Consider the following 17,100-nt stretch of genomic DNA (forward strand, 5'->3'; position numbering starts at 1 on the left):
GTCATTTCTTTTGTACCTTTGCAGGCAACAGTCTACCTCGTGGGCTGGAAAACTTCCCAGCGTTACGGTTTTCCTCGCTTGGGAAAAACCTCGCCAGGGGTTACCGGTGGACAGTTTCGCCAGCTCATTCGTCGAGCATCGGTGCATTCCGAGCCGGAAGCTTATGGCTTGTACGCCCAGCACCGCTCCGATGCAGGCTGCTTGCCTGGGGAGGATTTATGATAAGTGCAAGCAACATCCTCCGATTTCCGAACGGTTCCTTATCCGCACTGGCTTGCTTGTACAGCTTTCGCGGTACACCCGCGGTAAGAAGACGGTTGTAAATCTAGCAACCCCTTGGCGGCACTCACCTCAGCACTCAGCTCGGATGCAGTCGAAGAGGTGGAAAAGATAATTTTCCGTTTCGCGCCACACAAATAACTTACCACGGCAGTGACAATGTTGCACAGCTCACAGCCCTTGCGAAAGGACTTCCTTGGTCGTTGGCTGGTGGGCAGCTGATGAATGGTGTAAATCGTGGAGCTGTGTTGCAACGCGTCACGCTGTTTGTTAGCTTTTGGCCGGGCTACTTTTGCCACGCCGGTGGAAGCCGTAGATAAAAAGCTTTCCTTTTAACGTAGCAGCAATCACTACGTTCAAGGAACACATTTCGCTTCGGGAAGACGTTTTGCTTTGCGCTTGTCACCAATCGCTGTACAAACGAACGTCGATAATGGTCGACGCTAGTTAAGCTGTTTCTCTTGGCTGTAAGAAATCTCAGGGTCCTTTCAACGAATAATACAAACGATGCGTCCTGCAAACTGGCTGATAAGCAATGATCTTAATAATTGACAAAAAAAAAGCTCGATTACAGCGATTTAAGCAAGCAAAACCAAGCAAAGTCGTTTAAAAGTCACCATACTTTGCAAACAGTTTGTTTGATTTTAACCTTAAATCGCTAAAATACGTTAGTAGAATAATCATGCTTATAAACGCAGGATAACGCTATTCGAATTGCATACCTTGAGGCGGTTAACTAGTATTCTACCACGCATTTACGAAACGGAACGGTTGTAAACATGCAACATGCATCTATTTTGGGTTTGTTTTTCTTCTAAGTTTAAGTCATGGAAGTACTATTCCATTTCAATCTAATAACTCACCAAGCGGTCGCGAAAAGAACCCACTAAAGCGAGAGGTTCGGCCAGCCGTGAAAAGTCAGCTACTGTTTCGAAAGTTTCAAATAGAGCAGCTGCATGCTATCGATGCATTCCAATGTGCAGTGTTGCGTGACTTTTGGATTTTTCACCATCCACCACCTTTTTCCCCGCAGCAAAGACGACTCCACATGGTGTGAATGTCGGTGATGAGGTAACATCACACTATCCTATTTTTCGACGCTCCTCATGGTTTCGTTTCTTCGCCAAGACGCCAAGGACGCCATCAGGATGGATTTACTTGCTTCGGTTCGCGCTTCCCGTCCCCCGGTGCCATAGAAGCTGAAACAGTGTTACAAATGCATGCCATTTTCCCGATGGCTCGTGTCAGCAGCAGCTTCGTGACATCGAAATGTGTGTTGTGCAGAAATTTCGTTACTTTACGCCCGTTCGCGCAACCGTTCGTGAAACCGTTCGCCCCGCGGTGCGTCTTCTGGTGGAAAGCTTCTTCCTCCTTCCTCTGGGCGGTTTGTATGTTTGTGCTGGCGTTTCAGTTTCCAGTGCATTTGTCAGCATTTGTTTCTTGCGACAGGCGACAGCAGGGAAGCGCCATGATGGTAGAATTGGCGTAAACTAAAACGAACACGATGAATAATACATCAGCGTGCAAAACTGCTTCCTTTTCTTTCTACCCATCCCTGCGCTGTATGGTGATAAGTTTGTTTAAATATTTGCTATCATGCATGAGCGTGTGTGTGTGTTTGGTGCTTTTTTTGATGCTTTCACATTTTTAATTATTCAAAGTGTGTTAAACTTTTGCTAGAAAACCGTGTTTGTCGAATGGTGTTTAGCGATTAAAATTGTTGAAGTTAAAAAAAATTCAAAGCTTGTGATAATATTTCACAAAGTTTGTCTAATCTTTTCGGCACAAAATTTTCAGTAAGTGTTAGTTTTTGCCTGGGCTATGTGTGATGCTTGATTATCCCACTTTGAACAGCGGAGCCCCTAATTGATCGAAACATTAATCATAACTTATCGTGCAAATAGACATGTAGCGCATTTTCTCAGAGAGTCATTTCGCAATGCTATTCGATGAAATGCGATGATAAGTTCATATACAAAAAGCGGCTTGTCCTTTTCACCGCATGTACGAGCTGGCTTGTAAAACAATGTAATGATTTGGCAGCCTCAGTAGACGCTAAATTGTCTCGAAATGAGATGTGGGTTTTTTTTTGCAAGATTGAGCTACATTGCGAAATTTAGATCAAAGAAAAATCGTTCCATGTTTATTTGCACGGTTAGATAAATTAAATGCAGAGAAGAATATCGACTCCGTGACTTGAAAAAATATACGAAATTGCACCAGGATATCCGAATGTATAGTACCAGGAGAGCATCCACGGAAGAAGTAGCGCCTAGTACATCAAACCGCCGAAAGGTATGCAATTTTTAAACTCTAACTTTCCCGTTTTTCGTGAAAAATTTCTTCGAAAACTACCAGTTTTTGAATGTATAGTACCAGGAGAGCATACACGGAAGAGGTAACTCCTAGTATTGCGCCGTAAGGTATGCAATGTTTATACACTAACTTTGCAACCAACTTTCCGCCGTAAGGTATGCAATGTTTATACACTAAATTTTCATACAAACCAGCTGTTTTCAAATTTCCGATACCAGGAGAGCATGTTTTTCAAGAGGTAACACGTGGTACCAGCAGAGCAAGATGGCGCCCAACAATTCATGAAAACTTTCATGAAATTATTTCGTGAAATATTTCATGAAATATTTCATGAAACATTTCATGAAAATTTCATGAAAATTTCATGAAATATTTCATGAAATATTTCATGAAATATTTCATGAATGAAATATTTCATGAATGAAATTTTAATGAATGAAGTTTTCATGAATGAAATTTTCATGAATGAAATTTTTATGAATGAAAATTTTATGAATGAAAATTTTATGAATGAAATTTTCATGAATGAAATTTTCATGAATGAAATTTTAATGAATGAAATTTTAATGAATGAAATTTTTATGAATGAAATTTTGATGAATGAAATTTTCATGAATGAAATTTTAATGAATGAAATTTTAATGAATGAAATTTTCATTCATGAAATTTTCATTCATAAAATTTTCATTCATAAAATTTCATTCATAAATTTTAATTCATAAAAATTTCATTCATTAAAATTTCATTCATAAAAATTTCATTCATAAAATTTTCATTCATAATATTTTCATTCATAAAAATTTCATTCATAAAATTTTCATTCATAATATTTTCATTCATAAAAATTTCATTCATAAAAATTTCATTCATAAAAATTTCATTCATTAAAATTTCATTCATTAAAATTTCATTCATAAAAATTTCATTCATAAAAATTTCATTCATAAAAATTTCATTCATAAAAATTTCATTCATGAAATATTTCACTCATGAAATATTTCATGAAATATTTCATGAAATATTTCATGAAATTTTCATGAAATTTTCATGAAATGTTTCATGAAATGTTTCATGAAATATTTCACGAAATAATTTCATGAAAGTTTTCATGAATTGTTGGGCGCCATCTTGCTCTGCTGGTACCATGTGTTACCTCTTGAAAAACATGCTCTCCTGGTATCGGAAATTTGAAAACAGCTGGTTTGTATGAAAATTTAGTGTATAAACATTGCATACCTTACGGCGGAAAGTTGGTTGCAATGTTAGTGTATAAACATTGCATACCTTACGGCGGAAAGTTGGTTGCAAAGTTAGTGTATAAACATTGCATACCTTACGGCGCAGTACCAGGAGCTACCTCTTCCGTGCATGCTCTCCTGGTACTATACATTCGGAAACTGGTAGTTTTCGAAGAAATTTTTCACGAAAAACGGGAAAGTTAGTGTTTAAAAATTGCATACCTTTCGGCGGTTTGCTGTTCTAGGCGCTACCTCTTCCGTGGATGCTCTCCTGATACTATACATTCGGATATCCTGGTGCAATGTCGTATATACTTTCAAGCAAGCAGCTTCTCTGCATTTAATTTATCTAACCGTGCAAATGGACATGCAACGATTTTTCTTTGATCTAAATTTCGCAATGTAGCTAAATCTTGCAAAAAAAAAACCCACATCTCATTTCGAGACAATTTAGCGTCTACTGAGGCTGTCAAATCATTACATCATTACTCAGAGAGAAATGTCTCTGTGAGCAAAATCGCTACATGTCTATTTGCACGGTTAAGATTTTTTCTGCCACTATGTTTCATAAGCAAAGGACATAATGTAAAGGTTTTACGAATATTTTTCTGTTCTTCAACAAAGAAATTGCAAATAATTCAATAGTGAAACTATGAAACTAAACCATAAAATGAAATTAATCAAATATTTTCTTTAATCATAGCGAACTGTCAATCATCTTCAGTCGCACGTTGATGGTGTCGAAAATAATACTTCTTTAAGAAAATAGAAGAAAGTAACACAAACACGTACCGTAAAATGTATTTCTTCCACACGGACAAACACGAACACGAACCTCATCAACTGTTTGATGATAATTTTTCCGTGTAATGTATAATAACCCTCACCTGCACCACTCTTCCAAGGGTCGGTCGTGGTCGTGTTAAAGATTCGCGATAAATGTTTTGTATGAGCTAAATGTTAATTGCCATTTTGCATGCAGCGGTAGTACGGTAGTGTTCCTGAATGTTGTGTTGTTTTATACTCGCGTCGTTTTTTTTTTTTTTTTGGTTTATTGTTTGCTTCCCTTTTGCTTTCCCTGCCAGAAGTCAAGCAGGAAGTGAAGCTTATGCTTGCGAAAGCAATTTTCCTTCCAGCTAGCGCGAGAGAGGATCTTGCCTTCGACAAGGATGGTGAATCGCATCGCATATATGTTCGCGGCTAATTTCGCGGTTTCTCAACCACAAACGTGGCGGTACGTGGCTGAACATTTTCACCGTCCCTAAAACATTCGTCGGAGAGTGTGGTAAGGCGAACGGAGGGAGAGTTTCGCAACTAACAGACCTCCCCAGCAATGAGGAGAACCGGGGCAGAAGACCAACGCGGGGAATCATAAATTAATTTAGAGTGAAGGAGCATTAATTTGAACGATAGCCATACGGATGGTGCACAAGCACACATACACATGTGGTAGCCTTTGGGCGGGGAGTATGAAAGATCGCGACGATCTGCGTCACGCGACCACGGTGCAGCCCCAGTGCTTAATGGGAAGTAGGGTTCGGCACGTTGCACTAGCGCAACTGACCGGAAATCAGCTTCCTTCGTAATTATATACGGCTAGACCAGGGGTTCCCGAGTGCAATGAATTCTAATGACTTCTTGGGTTGGTGGGTTGCGTCCGGCGTGGCATGGGAATAGGGGAAATGGTATTCTGTAGGGAAATGTTTGTCACCCTAACTCTTCCCCGTCGATGTTCTCTCGAGTGAACTTCCGTCATCGTAGAGTAATAGCAGATTCAGTTTGGTGTGCTTTTACTGTCATGTTTCGCTTTATGGATTATTGTTTTGGTTAATTAACTTGATGGCCGGTGTAGATAATTGCCTAAAACCATAATAGGAACGAGTTGTTTTCGAAGCGGATTGATTGATTGATATTGGGTAGTTAAGCACCGTAATGGGTCTGTTGATGCAGGATACTGCTTTCGGACTTTCTGGTGTTCTTATGCTAAAACTTAATAGCAAAACTGCTCCTTATCGTGTTTCTTTTTGTGTTGTATTTCGTCGCTATGTTTCACGTGGCGCTTGATGTGGATCCCTTTCCCTTTGTGACGTATCCCTTTTTTTCTTCTTCTATTTCTTCTTAAACTGTCACAGTAATAAACAAGACCCAAGTAACCCGTACTTAGGCAGTGGTCTAAGGCGTAAACATCCCGGCTACCTTGAAATAACCTCGTTATTTTAACATTGTTCGCTAACAGGTAGTAAAGCTATTCTAACAACCGGACGAGTGATCGTTTTACCATCCGCCGTTAATAGTGATACCACTCGCACAATGTTGTCCTTTCCGGGGTGCAGTGCAACAATCTTTGCTAACGGCCACTGGCCGGGAGGGGTGTTGTCTTCCTTCAAGATTACGATCCTTCCTATGTCGACCTGCACGGGTGGCTTGCAAACCTTAGTCGCTCTCGCTTGAAGCTGTTGAAGGTATTCTGGGTACCATCGCGCCCAGATAGCTTGCATCATTTTTTGTGTACGTTCCCAATGCGTTAGCCGATTGTCCGGAACCTTCGTTACGTCGACTTCAGGGACCAGTTGAAAACTCGATCCCGTTATGAAATGACCCGGCGTTAACACGTCAAGATCATCAGGCGAGTTCGGGATAGGTGTGAGCGGTCGTGAGTTGAGGCACATTTCAACGCGTGCACACAAGGTTAAAAAATCGTCATACAATAAAGTTGACGATCCCAGCTCCTTTACCAGATGTTGCTTCGCTGATTTCACCGCGGCCTCCCAAAGCCCGCCGAAATGAGGGGCACGAGGATGAATAAACTTCCACTCTATCTCGTTCACAGCACACCAATTGAAAAGCATTTCACGCGATTTAGTATCTATCTTCAGTTGGTGGTACAGCTGCTGGAGAAGATTTGCAGCTCCCTTGAATGCTGTGCCATTATCTGAGTTTAACTCCTTCACCCGTCCGCGTCGTGAAATGAATCGTTGCAGTGCGGCGATGAATGCTTGAGTGGTTAAGTCGCTGACCACTTCGATGTGTACTGCACGCGTGGCGAAGCACACGAAAATAGAGATGTATACTTTTCGTGGCGTAGCTTTCCTTGTTTCGAACTTCACAAAGAAGGGACCACAATAATCCACTCCAGAAATCGAGAAGGGGGGCGCTGGAGTCACTCTGTTGCTTGGCAAGTCAGCAATCGTCTGACTGATGAAAGTAGGTTTCTTCTTAAAACACGTAACACATCTATGATACACTGACCTGATCAGATTTCGTGCACCAATGATCCAAAACCGTTGTCTTAATGTAGCAAGCATGAGTTGTGGGCCAGCATGTAGTAGACGTTTATGACATGCTTCAACTATCATAACTGTCAGCCGGTGTTTTGCAGACAAGATTATAGGATTCTTAGTCGTCCTCGGAAGGGTTGCTTGATTGAGTCTTCCACCGACTCGAATTAATCCATCTTCTCCTAGGATTGGTCTGACCCATCTTAGCTGCGATGATCGTGCAATAGATTCTCCATTATTCAGCGCATGCAGTTCGTCCGGAAACATTTGTTGCTGGTGTAGTAAACATAACTTTACTTCTGCGAATTGTACTTCGGCCGTTGACAGCAACTTGCGATTACTATCGTCTAGGAATTCTATAGAAAGTTCAGCTCCATTACGCTTCCTAGCCTTCATTAAAAGCCGACAACAGTATGCGAAGACGCGAAGAAGCTTAGTGTATGATGAATGTTTCGCAAACAATTCATCGCAAAAGGTGGTTGCAATCGCAGCTGATGCCAATATCGTTGTGTTTCGAAGCTCTTCCAAAACTTCATCATTCTCCGACGGTGTGAAATGGCCCTTTGGCCATTGATCTTCTGGTAACGAAAACCAAGATGGTCCAGTCCACCATCTATCTGCATGAAGAAGATCCGTTGAATCTGCACCTCGAGAAATATAATCTGCTGGATTATCAACTCCTGCCACGTGTTTCCATTGTTTTATGTTCGTGGCGTCTAGGATTTGTGTAGTATGGTTTGCCACGAACGTCTTCCATCGACACGGCGATGCATTTAACCAATGTAGCACTGTAGTGGAATCGCTCCAATACGTTATCTTGGTTGGGTTGAACCTTAGTGCTGTCGATACCTTGCTCAAAAGTTGAACGCTCAACAATGCAGCACATAGTTCTAATTTGGCGATCGAATGATGAGATTTTACGGGCGCTAATTTAGACTTCGCTACTAGTAAACGGGTAGACACTCCTGACTCTGAATTGACGCGTATGTAGCAACAGGAACCGTATGCTCGTTCAGAGGCATCTCCAAAGATGTGGAATTCGCAATCAGCTAACATTTCCGCTCCAAAAATATATCGTGGGATGTGTAGACTTTCTAGAAGATATATTGTTTTTTGGAAGGATTTCCAATCATTTTGGAGCTTGGTTGGCAGGTTCGCATCCCAATCGATGGGCTTTTTCGTTGTTGAGTCGATCGTTGTCCAAGCCCGCTGCATTAGTAGCTTTGCCTTACACACGACAGGTCCTACAAGTCCAAGAGGGTCGAACATTTTGGCAACCGATGATAACAGAGTCCGCTTAGTGATGGTTGATGGCACCTTCATGTCTTTAAAATTGTAACTAAACTGATCCTTTCCTGGAAACCAAACTAGTCCCAATGTGGTAATTGCTGTATCGTTTCCAAGATTGTGACAACGAGGTGTGGCTAAGTCCTTGTCAACGATATCGTCTAGAACACGTTGAGAATTAGATGACCATTTTCTTAAAACAAAACTGCCGCAATAATCTGGTCACGTTTTTCTGTAAAGCAGCAGCAGACTTCTCATCATTAGCTCCAGACAGAAAGTCATCGACGTAGAAATTATTTAGGATAGCCTTTGCTGCAATCGGGTTGGTCTCCATTTCGTTGAGGGCGATTTGCTTTAAAGCTCTGGTTGCTAAAAATGGGGCACAGGCTGTACCATACGTAACGGTCTTTAGTTGGTAGCTTCTTAATTCAGCTGCAGCACTTGGACGCCATAAAATTCGCTGGAATGGTTGATCATCAACATGTACTACAATCTGACGATACATTTTTTCAATATCCGCGCTTATAGCTACTCGATGCGTTCGAAAATGCAGGATCAGTGAAAAAAGGTCTACTTGAACTGTTGGACCAACCTTGAGAATATCATTTAGAGAGTAACCCGATGTGGTCTTGCATGACGCGTCGAAAACTACCCGTACCTTAGTCGTTGTGCTCGACTCTTTCTGCACTGGATGATGTGGTAGATAGCAATGAGGAATACTATCATCTACGGGTTCTGTCAGCAATTCCATATGGCCCAAGTCCTCATATTCCTTCAAGAAACTTCGATATTGTGCATACATCTCTGGCTCCCGCTGTAATCTTCGTTCAGTATTGAGGAATCTCCTCTCCGCTGTTTTCTTGGACTCACCAAGACGTGCTTGCGGTGCCTTTGTCTTCGGTAACCTTACTTCGAATTTACCTTCGTTATTGCGAGAACTCGTTTCGGAGAAGAATTTCTCGCATATGTCTTCATCTAACTCAGTCGATGATGAGGATGGTAGCGCATCTAATTCCCAAAATCGTCGGATAGTCGATTCTAACGTGTCCTGACTAATTACTGCGTTTGTTGACACGTGACAAATTTGGGTTGTTGCTGTAGTTGATCCAGCAACTGTCCATCCAAATCTAGTATTTACAAATACTGGCTTAGCAGATCCTATACTGATCCGCTCATTTGTGTGAATTGCCCAGAAAGCTTCTCCGCCGATCACTAGGTCAATCGGGCCTGGTTTGTTGAAAAGTGGATCGGCTAAAGCTAGTCCCTCTATCCTCCACTCGTTGGTATTCACTTCCATCGTTGGAAGTTGGGCTGTTGGAGAATCTAGGACTAGGAAATTGAGCCTTGTACTAAACTTCTGTGTCTTCGATGAAATGATCACATCTATTGCTTCATGTATATGGCTTTCTCTTTGCCCAATACCTAAAATGGAAACACTAGTATGTCGTTTGTGATTAGTAAGCCGATTTGCGAGATCCGTCGAGATGAAATTGGACATCGATCCAGAGTCCAATAGCGCTCTTGCATCAAATGTTTTCCCATTATCATCTACAACCTGCACTAATGCTGTTTGTAATAAAACGGTAGTGTTTCGTGAGGCAGCAGTGGTTGCAGCTACGATGCTATCTGACGTTGGATTCTGCACTTCCTGATCTACATGGAGCAATGTGTGATGTCGTTGGTGACACTTGTGGCACTTGAATTTAGAAATACATCTTTGAGCGATGTGTCCTACTCGGAAACAGTTCCGGCACAGCTTATTCGACGTGATAACCTCCTCTCGTTGAGCCACTTGCATACCCTTAAACGTTTCACACTGGTGTAAGTAATGTTGCTGAGCACAAGCATAACAACGCATTATAGATGGTGGCACCGTACTAACAAATGCAACGCCCCTTTGCTGTCTCGTGCCGGCTACCTTGATCGAGCTGGGTTTTTGCGCGTCTGGAGTCGAATGCACTGTAGATTTAAGTATTCTCAATCGCCTTTGAATAAACTCCTGCAGCTTAAGGTACACGTCTCCATCATCCGTGCTAGAATATTCTTCCCAAGCCAACAAAGTTTTACCATCTAACTTATAGAACAGTAGATTGCATAGCGGTGTATTCCATTGTTCTACGGGCTCTTGTAGTGCAATCATTCCATCCGTCAACCGAATAAACTCGTCGAACACTCTTCGTAGCTCTTCAACCGTTTCGTTCTTCATCGACGGAATAGAAAACAACGCCAGAAAATATTCACGCTTCAGGACCCTTTTGTTATCATATCTATCTAGTAGCGCCTTCCACGTGATACAATAGTTGTCGGCCGTAAGCTGCACATGCTGAAATCTTTTCGCCACTTCACCCTTTAGCACTGATAAGAGGTACTGCAGTTTTATCACATCATTCATGCCTTCAGCTTCATGAATCATTGACACAAATCGATCCTTGAAACTGATCCACTCTGTTGTGCTACCATCAAACGTTGGTAAATCCAGCTTGGGTAGCCGCACAGTTGCCTTGGGTTTAGACTTCTCCGAATCATCCTCATCCGGAACAGGCAATGCACGTGGTACATTTGAGGTTAGGAAACCCTTCGCTTCACAATACTTGTTGTAGAACTCGTTGCGTTGTTCGAACAAGCCGGTCAACTGAGTGTCATCATCCTCCAGGGTTTCTAACTTCCCTTGCGCTGCTTCAAACGCCTTCCAAACTGCCTCCAAGTTGTTTAACCTCTCTTCCACCTGGTTGCTCTTCTCTTCAGTAAACCCTATGATGAACTCTTCCGTTGCTCGCATTTGCGCACGGGAACGAAGAGTCACAATCTTCGCCTGGGTCTTCTTAGTATCAGTAGCCATCTCCGCAATTCAGTGGATGTTTTGACGATTTTTCTACAACACAAAGTATATTAGAAGTATGTACGCAATCACTTCACTTACGCAACGCGTGAATGAGGTTAAGACCTCGATACACTCAAATTTGCAGCGGGTATGTCCAGAAATCCGGTTCGAAGGACCAAATGTTGATGCAGGATACTGCTTTCGGACTTTCTGGTGTTCTTATGCTAAAACTTAATAGCAAAACTGCTCCTTATCGTGTTTCTTTTTGTGTTGTATTTCGTCGCTATGTTTCACGTGGCGCTTGATGTGGATCCCTTTCCCTTTGTGACGTATCCCTTTTTTTCTTCTTCTATTTCTTCTTAAACTGTCACAGTAATAAACAAGACCCAAGTAACCCGTACTTAGGCAGTGGTCTAAGGCGTAAACAGGGTCGATAAGCAACAGATATAGTCTGCTTGTAGTGATTGAAATTTAGAATGTTTTTAATTAACTATATTGAATAAAATGCCCCTTTGCGATCATAAGTATCAAATAAACTATAGTTTAATTGATATCAAAATTACTACCTTTTTTAAGTCCTTGTCATCTGACCAGCTTCTGTTTCGTTGGAAGTTCAAATTGTTCTTACTTCTATTATTTATTTAGACCGGCTTAACGGATTTAATAATTGTTAAGCTTTAACAAAATTCAAGTCATATTTCAGTGTGAGATCAATCCTTTCTAACGTTATCTGGGAAGAAGCTTCTGCAAAGTTCTTAAAATAGCCATTCCCTAAACTATGCCCACATTAAGGCTAATAATTCAAAACGATGACCCACGGAAGCGATCGTCAGCATTCATATTTGCGATTCCACATAGTCCCCCATCCAGTTGCCTTTGCGAATGCCAATCTACATATGGTGATGTGATGTTATGGGTGCTCATCCAGCAGAAAGCAAACTGCACACACCACACAAAACCGTGACACTGTGGCCATTTCGCGACGTCTCCCGAAACGCGCATTTTATTACCATTCCGGGGGTGGGCTAGTGGCGACCGGCAGTCCGGAGCAGCGGGCCGGAAGTGTTCACACGAATGCGTTATGCTGACTCACGGGATCATCAAGGGTCTTAATCGTACCCATTCTAACGCCAGTCGTCACTTATTTCTGAGGATGACAGCGATAGTAGCAGACGGGAATAAGCAAACAAAAAAGACAACTTCACTAGCTTAACCCTTCGATATGACGAAAATAACAGAGAGGTAGGAGTATTTCACTACGTTTCTAAAAAAGACATATGGAAAAGGTACAATTTTTCGAGGTCTCAAACATTCAGTTTATAATTGACGATAGACAATGAAGGAATCCGAAACGACTATCGTTAAAGTGCGGTAAATGTCACCAATCACCAACGGGTTAATCAAAGGCACAAACGTCACTGCCACCCTTAAGTCCAGCACAGAACAAAGTAACGCACGAACCGGAGAACCGGAGAAGATGCAACCAGCTGCTCATTTGAATTTGTAATTCAAGCACGCCCCACCCAAGTAGCAAAACCATCGCCGGTTGCGCGTGTAGCCACATGCGGAACATGTTGCGATGTTGCGCACGATAATACGCGGGGGTTGCGCGGATGGTTAGTTCGTTGGTGCTGTCTATTTTCGGTACCATCATGGCAAGGAATCTATTCATCCCCTGCAAAGCCCTTTCGGTCTGCCCCATTCGCGACGTGTGTCGATATGCGTCGATGAGCATTAGCATTTTTATGCTCCGAAGCGTTCTCGCTGGATGTTCTCGACGGGTTCGATAATTTTGCCACGGGGATGATTGTGGAACAATCGCACCGAGCGAAACAGAAACCAACAAATAAAAACAGTGAAACAGGAACAGTGAGAACAGAATAGAACTGAAAATATGAAATAAAATGTACTGAGCAGTGGGGGCAGCATGTGTTGTGCCATAAAATTTACTGATCCGGAGAGAGGACCCCAACCAGAATGCTTCCGCATTTCCGGTTGAAATGGTTACTTCTTCCAACATGTGGATCCGTACGGGTTTGTTGTTTAGGGATCAGAGGTCATTTCAGAGGTTTTTTTCTGTTTCAGAAAAGGACTATCGCCTATTTTATTTTTCTCCAATCTCTATATAAAGCTGTAAAAATATTTGTTTCAGGGAAACTTAGTTATTGACAGTTTTATCTCAGCGAGTTTAACAAAAATCACGATTCTCTCTTATTCATTCGAATTTTGCAACTGAAACCAAAAAAAAACAATCAAATGCATAATGCACCCGTTAAGCAAAACATCAAAACTGTATAGACCTCATTTTTGATTATCTGCACGTTACATTGGTATCAGCACGAAAAAATAAACTGCTCAACAGCTCCTGCTGGGAGCAGTCATGCTGGTTGGAACATTTCCACTCCGTCGAGCAGAACATCTGTGTTGGGGCTTCTGGTTGCGATGTGCTTACGCGAATAGTTTGCAAATACGCCGCTCGTAACACAGAGCACAGGACATGGCCTATGCACTATTTTGCTACGCAAACGAAGTATACGGGTGTTGAGTTTTGTTTTTTGCTTGCGTAGGGCTTTAATATTTTCCATTTTAAAACAGGCCCATTTTTTGCAAGCCAATTTTGTCCGGCTTAATGCAATCGTAAATCGGATTGGTTATTTATATAAATACCACAAAAATGAATATTTCTCTGATCTGGTAATTGGGTATATGATGTATGAGGAATATTAATAAGGGTTAATTTCAGGATCTTCTGTAAACGGCCACAACAGAACAGCACTTCCGACGTGCCAACGAAGATGTATTTCGTGCATCTAGTAGCATGCATTTAGGCGATTTACAATGAAGTGAACATATTATTGCCTATATTCAGGCGTGATTTCATATTTCCTATCCCATGTAACAATTATCACATTACTAACGATCCAGCTAGATAATACTAAATTAATCAAGCGGCAAACATCCTAAAGACGTGATTTTTCAACGAAGCGTTCTTTGACGTTACACTACAAAACAATCTGTGTAGTACGATAAGTTACGATCAAGTTAACTGATTTACATTTAAGTTTTTATACTTTTACTTAAAACGTTCTGGATGTTTATGCAAAGCCCGTTTTATGTTATTGGGTGGATACCTGGGGGAATCAAGGGTGGATACCTATTGGGTGGAATCATCTATTCTCAAGTATCCAACATCATATCAGCTCTGGGAAGTTGGAAATTCGAACGCATTTACTTTGACAGTATTGCAGACCATAAAAATGGCACATAAGGCTCTATAAATAGTGTTCAGCCTCCAGGATTTTATTTCCTGATAAAATCAATTATAAACTTCTTTAATGCTCTTTGCCATCGACGTCTTCAACTTTTCTACACCACGTTTCTTTTCACCGCTCTTCAGCGATGATTCTTAATCTGTTTAGCACTCACTAAAATACACCTTCTACCCATCGAAAGCTACTGGTCTGATACATTTTAAACCTCCAATCATTCACTTAATAATTGATCGCAAACCCGGTGGAACACGTTCCAGCAGGACACGCGAACAAGTCTTAAAGTTGGTCCACGAGCTACGATTAGCAGACCAAAACCGGTCGGGTCGGGTCGTGCTTTTCCGTTTCGTTTACGGTTTACTTTCAGCACTGCGGCCATCAGGCGGGTATCGGGAGAAACCTCCCTGTTGGGTCCGGGGGGGTTGGTTTGCAGTGGACCAGGAAAATATCTAACTCCACGCCCAACCATTTCCCCGTTCCCATGCAGCACCGTCACACTTCGTACGGCGTCGGTTGATGTTTTATGAAAAGTTTTAATGCTTTATGTATAATTTATAACTCGTTAATGCTCTTCTCGCTGCCATTGAGCGACACCAGGACGGCGCTAGACAAACCGCACCGGTTCGCGCCACGTCCTCCACATTTTTGGTGTTGGACGGATACAGCAAAGCAGAACCCTTTAGTATGGGTGTATTTTGAAGCTAGCTCCGGCTGTAATCATTTCGTTGTTCTCAGCATGGTGCAATATTCACCCAAATTATCCACCCGAATGGAAAAAAAATTACACATACCACGACCATGTTAGATGGAAAACTTTTACATCAAAATCTACGCGCCAAACGGTTCGAAAGCTTACTGGGTACTGGGGTAATAAAATGAAACAAGTGTTGCTTACACAATTTGCTTACCTTTTGGCCACTTACGGAGCATGTTCTCTGCTATTGCGTGTTCATGCACATGAACACACACTTCCAGCTATGTAATTCATTCATGTTTTACTCGAGCAGTTTTTGCTAACGAAAAGAATTTTAGTGAACAGTATTTCCGTCATACAAATCTTACTTATTTACTCTTGGCGGTCTTAGCCCTGCTGCAGAAGGACTAGCGCCGTCGTCATCCAGTCGTTTACCCCGGTCTCACCCCGGGGTCACAATAACTGTTTCTCAATTTGGGCTCCTCTGTCTATGTGAAAGGCCTAAAAGAAGCTTACAGACAAGTCGCCCGCTGTTATTCTCATGACGTGACCAACCCACCAGACCTTGGTGTGTTAAATCCGCTGTACGAAAGCATATTCGCCGTACAGCTCATAGAGCTCGTCATTGTAGCGGCTCCTCCATTGTCCTTCCACACACACGGGGCCAAAAATCCTTCCAAATGATTATTTTGGAAAATAAGAGCATCTGGAAAAAATAATAGGTCTGAAAGTAGATGAGAGATATAAACGAACTCGTCTAGGAACAGCTTCAGTAGATAATCGCAACAGAAGCATATTAATCAGAAAGAGGTTATATCTTCAAAATATAAAAACTGTAAAGCAGATTTAAAAAATGCAAGGCAGCTAAAACAATCATCCTGACAAAGTAGCCTGACTGGTTATACTTCGAACTCACGATTGCGAAATCCTCTATTGCAATACATATAAAATGTGTTTTATTAATTGAAAAATTAATCGATTGTGGATGAAGGAAAATTTCTTAATGATTTTTGATGAGATTCGCAAAATTACACTACTTTAGAATGTTAAGACTCGTCAATGTGTGACGACAAACCTCGTAAGACAACAAAATTCGGCGAGTCCTGCGTATCGACCACCAAACAGTGGCCAAACGGTGGCACAGCGTGACAACACACCATCGGTCACCGAACCTGCCAATGTAAAGCCCACCGGAAAACCATAGACACACGGATGGAATAAAAACTCATCCCACATCCTCCACACATCCATTCGAACCAGCTCTTGTGCGAAACGTAAGCGCGGAAACATAAAGCCCCAAAAAAGTCCCCAAACCACCGGCACCAACCTGTTTAATGAGAAAAGTTTAACCCTCAACATGACGTACTGGCTCGCGCCATTTTCCCCCGCGCTCCCTGGTGGGACGTGGATGACCAGCGCCAGAACGGTGGCACCGTGTCATGTGCGTGAACAGGTTACGTTTTCTAAGCGCAATTCCGGTTCCAGTTCTGTCCAGAACGGAAGGAAATGATTTTACTCTCTCCTTTCAACGCATTTTTTGTTTTTCGCTGTTTTGACTTTGAGCTATTTTCCCCCTCACATCGCATCTCAACTGACCACGCGGATACTGGAACCTACAAGAGTGGCAAAAAAACACATCCCACCGTTACCTTCAACCTAACATCAATCAGTCTTACTTAACCGCGTCCAACAGTATGGTGACATTTGATTTTCATTGTGTGTGCCTTATTTTTCGTGCCTTTCTTTCACGCTCATTTTCCACGAAGCTTCAACTTTCTCTTCCGAATCGTTCCATTCTTGTTTGGTGCACACAAGCACACAAAAAAAAAAAACAGGTATATTCCTTGCCACATCATGGTCCAACCATGGTCGTTTTGATGGAAAACAAACACCGTATCGCGTATATGTGCCAGCGCGA

The sequence above is a fragment of the Anopheles moucheti genome, chromosome 2 (genome assembly GCF_943734755.1).
Source record: "Anopheles moucheti chromosome 2, idAnoMoucSN_F20_07, whole genome shotgun sequence".
Taxonomy (NCBI): Eukaryota; Metazoa; Arthropoda; class Insecta; order Diptera; family Culicidae; genus Anopheles; species Anopheles moucheti.